This window comes from Amphiura filiformis, chromosome 2, assembly GCF_039555335.1.
Source record: "Amphiura filiformis chromosome 2, Afil_fr2py, whole genome shotgun sequence".
Classification (NCBI taxonomy): Eukaryota; Metazoa; Echinodermata; class Ophiuroidea; order Amphilepidida; family Amphiuridae; genus Amphiura; species Amphiura filiformis.
Window position 1 is genome coordinate 88,491,156 of NC_092629.1, and position 16,995 is coordinate 88,508,150.

Below are 16,995 nucleotides of genomic sequence, written 5' to 3' on the forward strand. Positions count from 1 at the left end.
GAATGTCTAAAGCTCAACACAACTAGGTGAAAAGCTCATCTTTGGCAGAAATATTAACTCAGTTTCCAAGAATTCTGAGTATTGGAATGGTATGTACTCTATATAGACCACTTCACATGTTTTTATATTACTTTGCACAACTGCAGGGCAAAGAGTATCAATATTTAAAATAGGTATTTATAATTAGGTATAATTTACAGTGCCTGTTTTAGATTATTTTATTCAATTCAATTTAAAAACAAATATGGTAGTAATAATGGTAGAATTCAACAGAAGAATGTGTAAGTGATGCCAATCATGACATGTGAAAGGAAAACAGCATTTTTATTGCTGACTTTTATTGTATGAAAAGTCAACTCAGCAACTCAAGGCAAGTAGTTATTGATTTATTAATCAAATATTGGTTTTCCTCAATTTTGACTGTAACTCCACAACTGTTGTCTGTGCTGAAATAAAATTTCCAGTGCAGTAGTTGTAGTCCTTGCCCCTATAATATACATATCTTGCTTGTCATCAATGCTCTATAACTTTTGAGAAAAGTGCAAACATAGGCACAAAATTGGCCAGGGGTGTAGTACCCCCTTAAATGTTGCATTCCACGGGCAGGCATAACTGGCCTTTTACCTGACAGTGACAGGATACATGTGCATGTAGTAATCCTGTTTTGATCAGGGTTTGTCACCAGATTCACTCACATCACCATACACAATCATCCTCACTCCAGCCTTTGACCGCATCCCTCCTCTAATCAACCTACTTCCTCGCCTCCTTTACTTGTTTCTTCTACATCTTCTTTGGTTTCCCCTGCTTCCTTGGACCTTTTAAAATTTGAAGACATCCTCATTGGCGAGAGAGGGGTTAGATCGGACGAGGTCTGACAACCAAAATAATTGTTTATTTGCCTATTTACAGACAGAAAATGTAAATAAATAATGATGCATGTTATATTTTGGTTTGCAGATTGAGCAGAAATTCACAATAATGTACCCTGAGAAGACAAGTAAAGCATTGGCCCGAGGTGTCTGGTGTTTATTTGAGATACTTGAACACCAAAGAGCCTGGATGGACTGTTGATTGAGTTGATAAAGATGATTTAGGAAAACGAACGAAAGGTAAGCTTTTCTAGTACATTTTAAAGGAGCTCATCACAGGGTTGTCTGGAAAAAAACTTGGTTTGTCTCCATAATTAACAAAATGATAAAACAACATTAGTCTTTATCATAAGCAGAAAAATATATTGTTTTGCAATTTCATGAATATAATTGAACTAAAATAAGAAAACAGGTGCATTACACTGAGTGAAGACGGGTCATGCATCAACAGGTATTCATAGCCTAGAATTAAATTTGCCTAACTTTGCCTATACATATTGCACTAAAAACTATACTTTGAGCGTAAACTGGAGATGTTCTATAGTTTCAATAGGGTTTTGTCTAGATCCAGACGAAAACCTAACGATAAACTGAAATTTGTAAGAAATGTTGACCTACATTTAACCTCATTAAACATTATCACCTCTTGAGAATATGAAGGGATATGTAACATGCTTTTGGGGATCTTTCAATTGCCCTTTAAGGGGGTACTACACCCCTGACCAATTTAGTGCCTATTTTTGCATTACTACTTACTACTGCACTGAAAATTCAGCAACTCAAGGCAAGTAGTTATTGATTTATTGATCAAATACTGAGTTTCCCTCATTTTGACTGTAACCCCACCACAACAGTTGTCTGTGCTGAAATAAAATTTCCAGTGCAGTAGTTGTAGTCCTTGCCCCTATAATATACATATCTTACTTGTCACCAATGCGCTATAATTTTTGAGAAAAATGCAAAAATAGGCACAAAATTTGGCAGGGGCGTAGTACCCCCTTAATGAGATTTTGTCAGGACTCAGGAGTATATAAGATGACTGAAGTGTAAGATTGTTGCTAACATTTAATGTTGCCCCTATCAGGACTCCAAAAAGGTAATTTCAAGCAAGATTCCAGCAAGAATTCCAGATTCCAGCAAGCCAAATTTTCATGTACAAAAGGCAAAATTCCTCCAATTTCCAAGATTTCTCTAACTTTTCTCCAAATTCCCCATTTTTCCTATAAATGCCCCTGTACATGTAAATGTTATTAATTTAGGCATGTCTTTGCCATGGCTTAAAAAAGTGGGGAATTTTGGATGCTCCCAGGAAATCTTGATATTTGGAGGAAATCTTGAAATTTAGAGAGGGAAATTTTTCTTTTTGGTAGGCCCTACATATGCTCGTACAATGTAAGAATCTATAGAAAGTTGTGGAATTACTTTAGCATGCTTGAATTTTGCTTCCTGGGAAATAAATTTTTTTGAGCCCTGGTGTGCATGCTTAAGATGAGTGTACATGCATTTTGCAAACGTGAATTTTGCAAACATGCTTAGTACGTACATGTATATTATGATGCCTGCATTTGAATGGAGCAACAGAAAAGCAAACTTATTCAGATTTTGTCAAATCTACAGCACAAATTGTAGACTCATGTTTCTGGTGTATTGTTATTTTATGTACATTACAATGATGTGAAAAATAGTGATTTCAAGGAAATATAGAGAGTGCTCGATTTTGTAAAGAACACACATCTTGTCTATAAAATAGGCCAAGTCATTCTATAAATATAGGCCAGTACCTCTATTTTCTTGAATGTATTGTAACTTAATTCTTGACAGCAACATCAATATTGTGTTGTATTGGGCATCATTTTAATCTACATGCATGTGAATATGATTGTATGTTTACTCTAGCTAGGGATAACAATAACTGTTGCAGAATGTTTTAATGTGGTATAATATACGAGGGCCGGTCAAAAAGTTTGTAGAACTCGGTATGCTACTTTGTCGCACGGTATTGCATTTGGTCTCATTTGAAAGCTTGTTCCTTCAAAACATTACTGCAAAGATATTATATTTTTGCATCACTGTATACGGGCAGGACACTGTTCAGAGGAAGCCTACCTCCATGAATTCCCGGGTACTACCAGAAGTGAATACAGGGTCATCATGGAAATTTCTCCCGACGGTGGAGAAAACTCAAATGAACTTTTTATGTACAGTTATTGTAAATGGTAATGAAGTACTTGGTATTCAATAGCAACGAAATGGTTTTAGAGTTCAAGAATGGAGTGAGCGTGTTTGAAGATCATCCAAGGTCCAAAAGACTTGCTGACGCCACCACTAGTGATATACGTGCTGGTACAGTGGCATTGATAATGAATAAAGAGCCAAATAAGAAAGATGAGATAGCCACAAAATATGACAACTCGGATGAATGTGTTTTCAATATTAATCCATTAACATTTGGGTATTCCAGGGTGTCTTCTCGATGGGGTCCCAGAATCTTCATGCACAAAATAATACCAGTTGACATATTCAGGTCCACACCTTCTATACATTTAGAATGAGGACCAAGGCAAATTCAATCTATATGTGGCTAAAGGTGATAAGGCATACATTAATCACTGGAATTATGAGTGAATTTAGTAGAAGCACCTGGATCTGACACCCCTCAGAAGATCATCGCTCGGTCACCGTAGTGCAAGATCTTCATCGCTGTTTCTGACATCCAGGGATAGTCTTGATGACAGATCATTTGCCAAATGAAAGTACAATCATAGGCATATATGAGTTATGTAAGCTATCCACCAGTGGATCTTCTGCGACCCTACGCAGAACTTCCGTTAGTGGATTAACTGCGCACGGTGGACGCAGGGAATCCACAGTCGGATTTTCTGCGCACGTGCGCTGAAACAACCCTCCGTATATTGGCGCCGGTGGAGTATTTCTGCGCACGGTCGCAGGGAATCCACTGACGGATTTTCTGCGACGCGCGCCAAACTCCCTCCGTATATAGCTCGGTGGAGTAATTCTGCGCGACGGTCGCAGGGAATCCACTGACGGATTTTTTGGCGACGCGCGCAGAAACTCCCTCCGTATATAGGCGCCGGTGGAGTAATTCTGCGCGACGGTCGCAGGGAATCCACTGACGGATTTTCGCGCACGTGCACGCTGAAACTTCCTCCGTATATAGGCACCGGTAGAGTATTTCTGCGCACGGTCGCAGGGAATCCACTGACGGATTTTTCAAGACGCGTCAGAAACTCCCCCGTATATAGCTCCGGTGGAGTAATTCTGCGACGGTCGCAGGGAATCCACTGACGGATTTTTGGCGCACGTGCGCAGAAACCCCGCTCCGTATATAGCTCCGGTGGAGTCCTAGAATGTTTCATAAGAGATAATAAAAAGGTAGAAAGTAAGAAATATTATTTAGGCCTATATTTTTAGAGTCAGAAGTTACGGTTCTGCGCATCAAATGTCTCGTGCTTAAAAAGAATAACTTAAAAAGTATGAAATATATATATTTTTAGAGTTTATATTTAATACGGTGGAGTATTTCTGCGCAAGGTCGCAGGGAATCCACAGTCGGACTTTCGGCGCACGTTTTTCTTGAATTGTTATGATTTAATATTGGCCTAAGCTATATACGGAGGGGAGTTTCTGCACACGTGCACCGAAAGTCCGACCGTGCGCAGAAATACTCCACCGGAGCTATATACGGAGCGGAGTTTCTGCGCACGTGCGCCGAAAGTCCGACTGTGGATTTCCTGCGACCGCGCGCAGAATTACTCCACCTGAGCTATATACGGAGCGGAGTTTCTGCGCACGTGCGCCGAAAGTCCGACTGTGGATTTCCTGCGACCATGCGCAGAATTACTCCACCGTTCTAACTTCTGACTCTGTATAATAAAACATTTCAATTTCATACTTTCTAAGTTATTCTTTTTTAAAACGTGCGCCGAAAATCCGTCATTGGATTCCCTGCGACCGTGCGCAGAAATACTCCACGGGCGCCTATATACGGAGGGTTCTTTCAGCGCACGTGCGCAGAAAATCCGTCAGTGGATTCCTTGCGTCCACCGTGCGCAGTTAATCCACTATCGGAAGTTCTGCGTGAGGGGTCGCAGAAGCTCCACTGGTGGATCATGTACATACATGCATATATCATACAAATTTTGATAGCAAAATTGAGGCAAACAATCATGTGGAGGAGGTTGATGGTAGGAATGTGGCTGTTCTCGGATTGTGTCCTGTACACTATTCTTAGTTTGTCAAGCTGCCATTCACGACAGAGGGGCCAGTTATTTAAAGTAACCATATATTGTGGTTCAGGCATGACTTCCAGTTAGTGAAACCTATTTTAGAATTTTAAGTCCTACCTTCATAATATCAGGTTTGGTGGTGATCAATGCTAGTGAGCCTTCACTGAAGAATGGCTCAAGGAGCTATCGGAAGACTTCCATTTTATTGACATAAAAGGTTTCAAGAAAAATTATGACGGGTACATTACGGTATGTAGTGACCATGCTCAAGAGAGAGATAGAAAGGATTTGGCTAGTACTCTTTCAAGTACCTTGTTCTACAAACTTATTGACCGCCCCTCGTAGCATTAGCTTTTATTATCAATCTAAATGCTTCAGTGTATCCTAATTACATTGTTAAATATACCTCAACAAAAGATTTGTTACCATTAATAATTTTCATTTCAGATGAGCAAGTAAACACTGCTCTGCAGTTGTTACCTTTAATCATGAAAGGAAGGTCTAAAGGTGGGAAAGGAAGGTGCGGCTATGCAGCATCACTTGCTTCATTTACAGACCAAAAGAGTGTAAGTGCTGCAGTAAAGACAAAAAACATCTTATTTTTACTACATGTACTGATAGGGTTGCTGATTTTTTTATTATGGTTTTATTAGTTTGTCTAAATAGAACCAATTTACCTCCGCAGAGAGTGGTCTGTCCTAGTGTTTGCTATGGTGTCGTTTACATCCGAAGTTTGCAATGCCTATCGGTTTTGACGTAACTCAGACAAAAACACATATTTATGTGGTTAGGGTTATTTTAATTCACATGTGTAGAGCAATAGCCCTAACCGCATGTATCTCACTATGTCTCACTGGAAAATGACATCTGCGCATGCGTGCATCGCAGGATGACGCATGATCCTCGCTCATGATTAGGGAGGGAAAAGCTAAACGGTTAGCTTTCCTCGTCGGTAGCGTGCATCGGGTGGCCGAGGTGTTTTCATTATTTGGTCAAGGAAAATTCAAGAGTCTTGAATATTGATGACCAAATTCCAGTAAATATCAGAATTTTGTATTCAAATGAGTTAACAAATGCCAGAGATTTAGCAAAAGTTTGATATGCCAATTTCAAATTTGTTTTTTATTAAGTGTTGATCTGAATTTTTTTAAATTTAGGTCAATGAAGTTAAGTCCTGGAAAATCCAGAGAATGTAGAAAGCTGTGGGAACCCTGTTCTGAAATTCCTTATTTATTATACACTATATTAATACAATAATGTGTTATTTTATTTCCTCTGCAGGAAAATTGCAACATTGACACATTTGAGTGCAATTAGTGCAACAGAGAAGCCACAGCCCTATGTCTTGTTACTGGGAAACAGACTGACACCTATAGCTAGACAGGTCTTTGTGATAATTGAACATAGGGCCATGTCCACTCCACCTGTATTGAAGGCAATAGACATTTGTTTTAAGACTCACTACGTCCTGGGATTGAAATATCAAAGTCATTGCCAGGCAGTGTGGCAATTCATGGAGGCAGTGGTGTTTCAGATGGCTCCTATACTAAAATGCAGTAAACCTTTGACGAGCGCGTATTGTAAGGATACATCGCGTATTTACTGCGTTGCACGCACTTGTCTCCGATTGGCTGCTAAGGCGATATGTTGTTGCTGAGTGTAAATTTATGAATGAACTATGCGCCGTACGCGTTGTTAGCGCCGAATTTGCAACATCACGGTAGTCGCGCTTGTCAAAGGTTTGCTGCATTTGACTATAAACAGGAGATATATAGCTGCGTGAGAGAGTTCAATGCATTTTTTAACATTGTTCAGTCTTACAACTCCCGCACCTAATAAGTACTGTACAAACCTCTATGTAACTCAATAATGAGTTCACCTTGGGCCTATAATGTTTGGGCACCATATCCTGCAGCAGAGATTACATACCTTGTTCACTTATGTTTGTACCAATCAAAAACCAAAGCTTCTGATTATGAAGAGTTTTGAGTGCATCTTTAAAACATGTTCACTTAGGCTTGAACCAATCAAGAACCAAGGCTGGTTGTGATTATAAGTAGTTTTGAGTAAACTTTGAAAACTTGTTCACTTATGTTTGTGCCAATCAAAAACCAAAGCTTGTGATTATAAAGAGTTTTGAGTGAATCTTTAAAATGTGTTCACAACCAAGGCTTGTTGTGATTATGAGTAGTTTTGATTGGACCATTAAAAAGTGTTCACTTAGGCTTGCACAATCAAGAGCAAAAGCTGGTTGTGATTGTGTGTAGTTTTCGGTAAACAATGAAAATTTGTTAACTTATGCTTGTACCAATCAAGAGCCGAAGCTTGTGGTTGTGAAGAGTTTTGAGTGAATCTTTAAAAAGTGTTCACTTAGGCTTGAACCAATCAAAAACCAAGGCTGGTTGTGATTATGAGTAGTTTTAAGGGATCTAAAATGAGCGTTTATTGCGTTTCGACAGTATTTTTTGTTGGACATGAGAGCACCTCAGACCTATCGAATTGCATTCTGAATACGAAGCATGTCCTTCTGATATCAAATAATTTTCATTTTTGAAAATCACAATATAATACAAATGTTATGACAAATTATAAAAATTTGATATTTTTCAATTTTTTGATATATAACAGTCCTCGAAGTAAATTATATAAATCTAATAATATGGTCGAATCCAATGAAAAGTGTACACGGCATGTTCAGGGCCATAACTTAAAAGTATTAATCAATTGACATTCGTTTTTATATTGTGTTTATTCGCCTTGATCATACGCTTCGCGCCATATATAATAAGACCCCCTTCTGTGAAACATTTAGACACAGAGACCCCAAAACATGCTATTTTTACCCATTTTTTCAAACTATTTCTTAAGGTATTTTTAAAAACATCTAAATCAGTTATGAAAAGAAGTCATTGGATTGAATCTAAATTGATTTCCTGAAAGGTGTGTATTCAAAGATTGCCTGTTCAATTTTTCACATATTTGTACATAATTATGAATTTTTGTGATCATTTTTTGAGTGGTATTTTTTACATTACCTACTGAATACAATTTTCATAGCACTAGATATATCTTTAAAAAATGAAAATCACTAATAAATGCGCAATTGATACAAGCTTTGATATGTCCAATACTGAAATGCATTGTATTCGGACATCTTTATTATTGTGTTTAGCTGCCCGAAATTCTAAATGGCACAAAGGTAGGTTTGGTAAAAAATATGCATTACCTCCGAATACATGTTAAAAGCTGTGTCATTTCCACAAAGTGAGAGAATAGTAAACAATAGTTAAGCAATAGGTGCAGGGTAATACACTCTTTAGTTCTACCAAGTTTCAATAGCCTGCGTTTAAATATTTCTGAGATGTCAACAATAAAAGCAAGTATTCGTAGGTAAATTTCGGTAACCGAATATTACCTACGAATACAATTTGACATCATGACAGTATTGTGAAACACCGCCATTCATGCCAATGCCCATATTGGTACATAACGAAGGCCTGTATGTTTGCTATCAAATCATATGTCAATGAAAGTTGCGAATTCACATACATGCCCACCATGCAAAACCGAATACGGCTTAATTGTTGAAAAATATGTACTGAAATAGACGAGGGTCTGCTCATTTGAAAGAAAAATCAGATTCAAAGAAGATTAGAAGGGGATAAATACTTGGATTTGTCAGCTGTCACGTGTGTTTCATTTTAAACGTTTACCGACCTTCTGGTTTCTGAGTAATTTGTGTCCAAATTGGTTTATTCGAAGGTAACATTTGACGTTTTCGCTAAGTTTACCTACGAATACCATGTGCAAAAACGACTTTTCTCATTGTCTCATGATCTAGACAACACAGTGGTGGACCCAAGTATAAAGCTAATTATTGTTGCCCTCAAACGAAAGGCCACAAGACGTAACTAACTCCAAGATGGACTTCACAAGTCTGCAATAACGGTTTTAAGCAATTTGTGTGCCATTAAGCAAATTAAAGTCACTTTAGTGCCTTTATTTCTTACTTCAATACTCTTTCACCCGCTGTGAACCGACATTATTAATACATGATAGGGTCTTAAGTATCAATAAACGCACATAAAGAAAATATTACATTCAAAGAGCTTTATAAAATGAAGTTTTGATTATGATATCCACCAAAAGTCTAATTCTTACCTACAAATACTGAAATGTCACTTACGAATACAGCATAATACATGACATGTGTAATGAAGTGTCCCTACCAATGGAAATTAATTGTCAAAACCTTTAAGCGGTACCCCAGGACACTATTATTACCCATATGCGGATTCATTCAACAATTATTTATTATGTAAAATTGCTGATTAACTACTCAGTATATCAAAATGAAGTGGTCAAAATCTTGCTAAAAGCATCAAAAATTTTGATCTAAGGTAATAGCATTTATTCATTTGGACGAACCATCTGAAAGAGATCTAAAAACTACCATTTTATTAATTAATTACCATAATAGGCAAATTTAAACCTCTAAACTCAATATAGATATTGTTAAATCGCTCATGTTACCTACGAATACCCGGGTTTCTTCACCTTTTCATTGTATAAAGTGTTAGGTGTATGCGTATAATTCCTAATATTCTTGAAAACATATATCCTACTCGTTCTTATACAATGTGTAAATTGATTCATACTCATTTGATAAATAAAATACAGAAACTGACCTAAACTTCATTTTCAAAAATAAACTAGCATAAATTGACAAAGATCATATTGATCGCGTTATAAAAATAAAAACAAATATTTTCTGGTTGAGCTAGCATTTTCCTGACACCCTGTGGTCTACATTACACGAAAAAAGCGTTAATGGGAATATTCCATTTGTTTTAGGTTGATTAGTATTGCGATATTGAAAGCATCCTAGTGGTATTCAGTAGGTAACATTGGGTTTTGATATCACATTTACTATCACACGTCCTGGATTTATTTTTCAAGATTAGTAATGGCACTTTTGGTTCCTATAAGGCCAATATGTCATCAATCAATGGGCAAAAGGAAAAAATTGTGGAGACATTTTTATTTCGGACTTTTATTTTTGGCCCGTGGACACTTTTGGTTGGATTCGACCATATATTCTTAAAGTATATGTAGCAGGAAGGAAAAGCCGACGGTCAATTGAAAATTTTGACCTTCATATTGAAGTATAAATCATCAGATTTATAAAGTTTACTTCAAGTACAGTTAAATATCAAAAATATCAATTTTAAATGATTTGCCATAAAATGTGTATTAAATTGCAATTTCAAAAATCAAAATTATTTGATATCAGAATGACATTCTTCAGATTCAGAATGCAATTTGATATGTCTGATGTGCTCTAATGTCCCAAAATAAATACTGTCCAAACGTTCATACCCCAGCCCTTAAGTAAACCATGAAAACTTGTTGTTCACTTATGCTTGTACCAATCAAGAACCAATACTGGATGTGATAATGAGTAGTTATGATTGAACCATTAAAAAGTGTTCCCTTAGGCTTGCACCAATCAAGAACCAAGGCTGGACCTTGTGTGATCATGAGTAGTTTTGAGTAAACACTTGTTTGTACCAATCATGAACCAAAGGTTGTGATTATGAGTAGTGAAATTGACTGAACCTTACAAAAGTGTCCACTTAGGCTTACACCAATTAAGAACCAAGGCTGGTTTGTGATTATGAGTAGTTTTAAACCATGAACACTTGTTGTTCACTTACCAATCAAGAAACAAAGCTGGTTGTGATTATGAATAGTTTTGAGTGAATATCTCAAAAAGGTTTGTACCAATCAAGAACCAAATAACCATAATCAAGAACCAAAGCTTGTGATTATGAATACATACCTGGATGGATGGGAGGGGCTGGTGTGATTTGGTAGTCCAAGCCCTTAAGTGCAATTCCCTCTCCTGTCATATTGTCATATTATCATATCTTTTTATTATGCCGTCACATTGATATTCTATTAGGATGTGTTTTTGTGCAATGGTAAGTGTGGGTGTGCATCAGTGGATGTTGGTGGGTGTGTATGGGTACGGGAGGGTGTGTGTGTGGGGGGGGGTGTGCAGAGGTGTGTTTGAGATATGGTGCAATTCAGCCATTTTGGCTGCTATTTGAGTGTTTTAATAAATATACCTGAATATATATATATATATATATACCAAGATCATTATGGCCAGTTAATGGATACTTCTATAGCAGAGTACCTGCATAGCTACTCCAAGCTAGAATAGTGCTGGGGTACTTCAGAGCTACTCTCGGCTTGTCTACCATGAGCTACGGCATGTGCAGCTAATTCGCCATGAGCGACCTCATTGTAAAGTAGCACCAGAGTAGCTCTGAAGTACCACCAGCGCAACTCCAGCGTGGTGTTGCCTTGGCAAGACACTGCTATAGTAGCACCCAATAACTAGCCATAGGAATCTTAGTGTGCATCAGTTTTGATATAAAATTGGATGGATTGAGCATGATACACAAAGATATTGGTCAAGCTGTGAGTTAAAGATATCTCTTAAACTCACAGCGAGACCAATATCTTTGAGTATCGTATGAAAGGATCCATTCGATTTTATCATTATTATGCTTTGAGAATCTAATTTTGGTCAAAAAATGAGATTTTTGGTCAAAAATGTGATATTTGGTCAAAATTGTGATTTTCTCCATTACATTTTGTAACCATTTAAAGTGGGTTGTTAAACAGTGTTACGATATCTACACGCTACATGTACGGTGATCGTGGACTGTAAGCAGATGCAGAGACCTACGATATCGGGCGAAATTGGGCACCAATTTCAGTTCGGGACTCTAGCGGGTGCCAGATATCCAGAATAATTGGTTTTGAAAAATGTGTATAAAGTATAGGATGGAAGATTCTCAAAGCGTAATAATGAGTGAACTTGGAAACCTTGTTCACTTATGCTTGTACCAATCAGAGCTTGTTAAAGCTTGAGTGAATCTATAAAAAAAGGTGTTCACTTAGGCTTGCACCAATCTAGAACCAAGGCTGAATGTGATTATGGGTAGTTTTGATTAAACCTTGGAAACTTGTTCAATTGGTACCAATCATAAACCAAAGCTTGTAACTGAGTAGTTTTGATTAATCAAACTTTACAAAAGTGTTCACTTAGGCTTCCACCAATCAAGAATCAAGCCTGGTTGTGATTATAAGTAGTTTTGAGTAACCCAATGAAACTTGTTCACTTATGTTTGTGCCAATCAAGAACCAAAACTAGATGTGATTATGAGTAGTTTTGATTGAACCATTAAAAAGTGTTCACTTGCTCTCGCACCAATCAAGAACCAAGGCTGGTTGTGATTATGAGCAGCTGCAAGTAAGCTTTGAAAACTTGTTCACTTGTGCTTGTACAGCCAATGCTGGTTGTGATTTTGAGAAGTTTTGAGTGAATCTTTAAAGAAGTGTTCACTTTGGCTTAAACCAATCAAGAACCGAGGCTTGTGACTATGAATAGTTTTCAGTAAACTTTGTAAACTTGTTCACTTATGCTTGTACCAATCAAGAACCAAAACTAGATGTAATTATGAGTATTTTTGCTTGAACCATTTAAAAGCGTTCCCTAAGCGTTGCGAAAATCAAGAACCAAGGCTGGTTGTGAGTACAGTATAGTTTTAAATGAATCTTTAAAAAGTGTTCACTTTGGCATGAACCAATCAAGAACGAAGGTTCTGAGTTTTGAGTAAACTTTAAAAACTTGTTCACTTATGCTTGTACCATTATGAGTAGTTTTGAGTGAACCTTAAAGCCATGTGTGATTTGCATAAAGAATAGATTCCTATTTAAATGCTAGTTTTCAATGATCACATTATTCCCTTTTAATTTTGAGCCAAACAAATGAGGTAAAACGAAGAAAATTGCGATTTCATTCCAGCGCCTACAATGTGCGTGATCGCTCACCGATCGTATTACATGTAATACTGCATCGCGCTTGACGTGTGTACACATAAGCTGACATGTTAGCAAGCATTGGATCGGTGAACTCTGAATAAAACTGGGTCTCCCCGGTGTTAATATAAAAACTTAAATTTTACTGTTATTAAAGCACTTCAGGCTTAGTCTTTAACATGGTATTAAGGTACACAACTGGGCATTATAATTATGCAAAAAGTTGAAATCCGAGTAAAATTGAGGGCATCGCTGTGAAGCAAATCACACATGGCTTTAAGCAAGCATTCACTTGGCTTACACCAATCAAGAAACAAGGCTGGTTGTGATTATGCTTGTTCACTTATGGCAAGGTTCAACATCTGACCCCGGTTTTACTGCCAAAGGTACATGTAGTTGATATTAAAGTTTAAGTATAAATTTACTTTCAGAATATGACATCAAAAATGCAAAATCTTGAACTTGATTTTTTCCCTATTGGATTGTACATGCCCAAAATGTCTGAATATAGTGGAAATCTGGTCAAATTCATTTGTTAAAAAAAGTAGCTCGTCAAAACAAAATTAGCTACAGCTCTACAAAATTAATGGCTTATTGGCGACTATACTAGGCATAAGCAATTGTTTTGTTGGTCTTTAGCTTTTTTTGTTTTCATGTTCTACATTTTTAAACAAATGCCTGTATTGTTTTCAGCCTTCAAAAAATAAAGGGTAATGGACTAGGGGTAACACAATTGGATTAAGGGGTCAATCCGCATTCTAGACCCTTCCTACCAAATTGTGTGAAAAATCTAAATAAGTTTTGTGAAAAATCTAAATTAATTTTTTATGGAGATTTTTATCAATTTTAAGAGACCATTACAAGCAAAATATTTAATATATTTATTTGGAAACTGTTTTAAGTAGTCGACCATAATTATCATAAAAAAAGATCGGAAAGATCATTGCAATTTTATTTTCAGAGTATGGTGGACAATTTGTAATAGTTGGATTAAGGGGTCAATCCGCATTCTAGACCCTTCCTACCAAATTGTGTGAAAAATCTAAATAAGTTTTGTGAAAAATCTAAATTAATTTTTTATGGAGATTTTTATCAATTTTAAGAGACCATTACAAGCAAAATATTTGATATATTTATTTGGAAACTGTTTTAAGTAGTCGACCATAATTATCATAAAAAAAGATCGGAAAGATCATTGCAATTTTATTTTCAGAGTATGGTGGACAATTTGTAATAGTTGGTAGAAACAATTGTCAACAAAAAGTGCCCATTTACAACCCGAAAACCGTATTTTTAACGGAATAACAACATAAAATGTGAGGTTTTCGGTTGCAAAATAAGAAACTATAGACAGCTTGTACCCTTAGGGGTATTACACCTTCCCAATTTTGTGCCTATTGTTGCATTTTTCTAAAAAATTATAGCGCATTGGGGACAAGTAAGATATGTATAATATAGGGGCAAGGACTACAACTACTGCACTGAAAATTTTATTTCAGCACAGATAACAGTTGTGGAGTTACAGTCAAAAATGAGGGAAACCAATATTTGATCAATAAATCAATAACTACTTGCTTTGAGTTGCTGAATTTTCAGTACAGTAGTTGTAGTCTTTGCCCCTATACATATCTTACTTATCACCAATGTGCTATAATTTTTGAGAAAAATGCGAAAATAGCCACAAAATTGGCCAGGGGTGTAGTACCCCCTTAAAAGAATTATGTTTTCATTTTGAATTGATATTTTCATCCCTAAGTTTTTCAAACTTTTGGCAGTCAAACCAGGGCGAATTTTGAACCTTGTCCCAATCAAGAATCAAATCTGATTTGTGATTATGAGTAGTTAACTTCCCAGTGTACTTTGTAAACTTATGTTGTGTTGTTTTGTTAGAAGTTTAATAAAAAAGAAAATAGAGTAAAATTTGTGTGAAGTTTTTCATTCAGACTCATGACGTGAGTATTATTTCTGCGAGAAAAGTGTTTGCAAACATATAAAAGACTTTTAAACCACATTGAACAATAAATGTTTTAAATTTTTAAAGAACTAGATGTTAAGGGTTGGATGTTAACCATTAACAATTTTAACTTTTAAACGCCTCTAGTTTAACGTTTTAAAGTTTTGAACAATTAATGTTTTAACTTTTTAAACAGCGAGTGTTTAAGTTTTGAACACTTTTAAACCAAGCAAGAGTTAAACCTTTAAAATCTGTTTTGGATTAAAGCTTATAATGGGGTTTTGAGTTAGATTTAAACAACAATTGCTTGAACGTTTAAAAAATGGCAACTGAAGTTTAAGGCTTTTTAACAACTACTAGAAGGGAGCGTATTTATAACACACCGGTATAAGATTGTTTAAAAAATACGTAAATCGCGAATTAGAGTGTATAGTTGTGTCAGAATTTCCATTTTGATTTCACCCTTTTTCACTTCAGGCTGCTAAAATGTCGAACTCAGTATACTTGAATTTCGAAAGCTACCAGCAGAAATTAATAATCAATATTTTTCTAGTGACTTGCAGAATCATTCAACCATGGGTATATTTACGTCTTGATTTTGCATATTTCTCATCGGAAGTGAAAAATTGGGAAATCATAATAGACCTAAATAGGCCTATGCAATAAATCAAGCGGACCAGTATATTATTGATTGAAATGACAGCCATGTTGGGGCCCGGGGTTGGGGCACAGTTCTAAGATGACATAGGGACACCGAGGTCTCTAGTTCAAATCCACAACAATTCCCGGGAACCATTCAGGGAGAGCAGCGAGTGTTCGCCCTATTTTTTTTTCGACTAGCGAATGTCAAAATTAAGTTTTGGACGGATTTGATTGGCTCATGTGAAAGCTATTGGCTAAATACCACCACATTCTCAGGACTACATGTCTTACCATAGCAGCAGCGTAAAGCAAAAAGAAAACTTTTCAAAGTGTAGAACTTGTCCCATGCTGGGGCATGTCAAGTTCGCCCATATCACTGCATATGGTGGTGTAAGTTCACCCTATTCAAAAAATTGTGTAACAATAACACATTTCATATAAAAATTTGTGTGTTATAGGAGTTTAAAATTCTCTTCCGGGGACTTGGAGTTGGAGGGTATATATGGGGGTCCAAAGTGAACAAAAACATATTTGTTGAACAACTTCAGGGGGATAATGGTTTAGGACATACACAGGTATAATACTAATACCAAATGAATATTTAAAAACAGCCTTTCCGGCAGGTTTACCGGTTTTAACATGTTAAAATGGTACATGTATTATTATCAATATTTTGCATAAATACACGGACACGGATGGGGCAGTCTGCCCTCGAGTTTGGGGTAAGTCCGCTTTGGGCAAGCATGGGGCGAACATGCCCCATCCTTATAGGGCGAACGTGCTTCTTGTGCACATCTTTGTCTTTACCTCAGGTTATGCCAAAAACAAATCGAATACTGAGATTTACAACTGCATAAATTTTTTAACAAAACCCGCACGTTCCCAATTTAGATAAAACAACATTACCCATGTTAAAACCTTACTTGAATATGTTGATGGGTATAGGCCTACCTATAATGCAAGAAAATTCACGTTTTGGTGTCATTTTTGTTTTCCTTAGTTTAATAATAAACATGTTGCTATAGGCCTATGTCGCGTATTTTTTTGTGGGTAGTTTACAATGACCTGCATGACCTCATAGCTGGGAGGAAAGACCGACGACGAGCAATTAGTGTTTTTTTGGGGAAAATCCATATCTTCAATACGAAAGGTCAAAATTATGCCGGCTTTTCATCCCAGTCCCACATATCATCATACTTATCACTGCAAAAACAGCAGAGCAACACTTAATAAACACTTTAGCACTTCATAAACACTTGTTTGTACAGTGAAGGTACAGGGATGTTAGTTTATAAACACCAAAACACGTTTAGAAATATGAAGATGTTTATGTTTTTTAACACAAGATAGTGTTTATTGGTGCCAATAATAAATAGTTCATACT

At 36.5% G+C, this 16,995-nt stretch overlaps 1 long non-coding RNA gene across 1 annotated transcript; it reads left to right on the forward strand.

Annotated features, from left to right (window-relative positions):
• The first annotated feature begins 977 nt into the window (after positions 1 to 977).
• On the forward strand, positions 978 to 6,660 carry LOC140137541 (uncharacterized). The gene is made up of 3 exons (XR_011856864.1): positions 978 to 1,112; positions 5,567 to 5,685; positions 6,401 to 6,660. It is a non-coding gene; the product is annotated as an uncharacterized lncRNA (long non-coding RNA).
• The last annotated feature ends 10,335 nt before the right edge of the window (positions 6,661 to 16,995 follow it).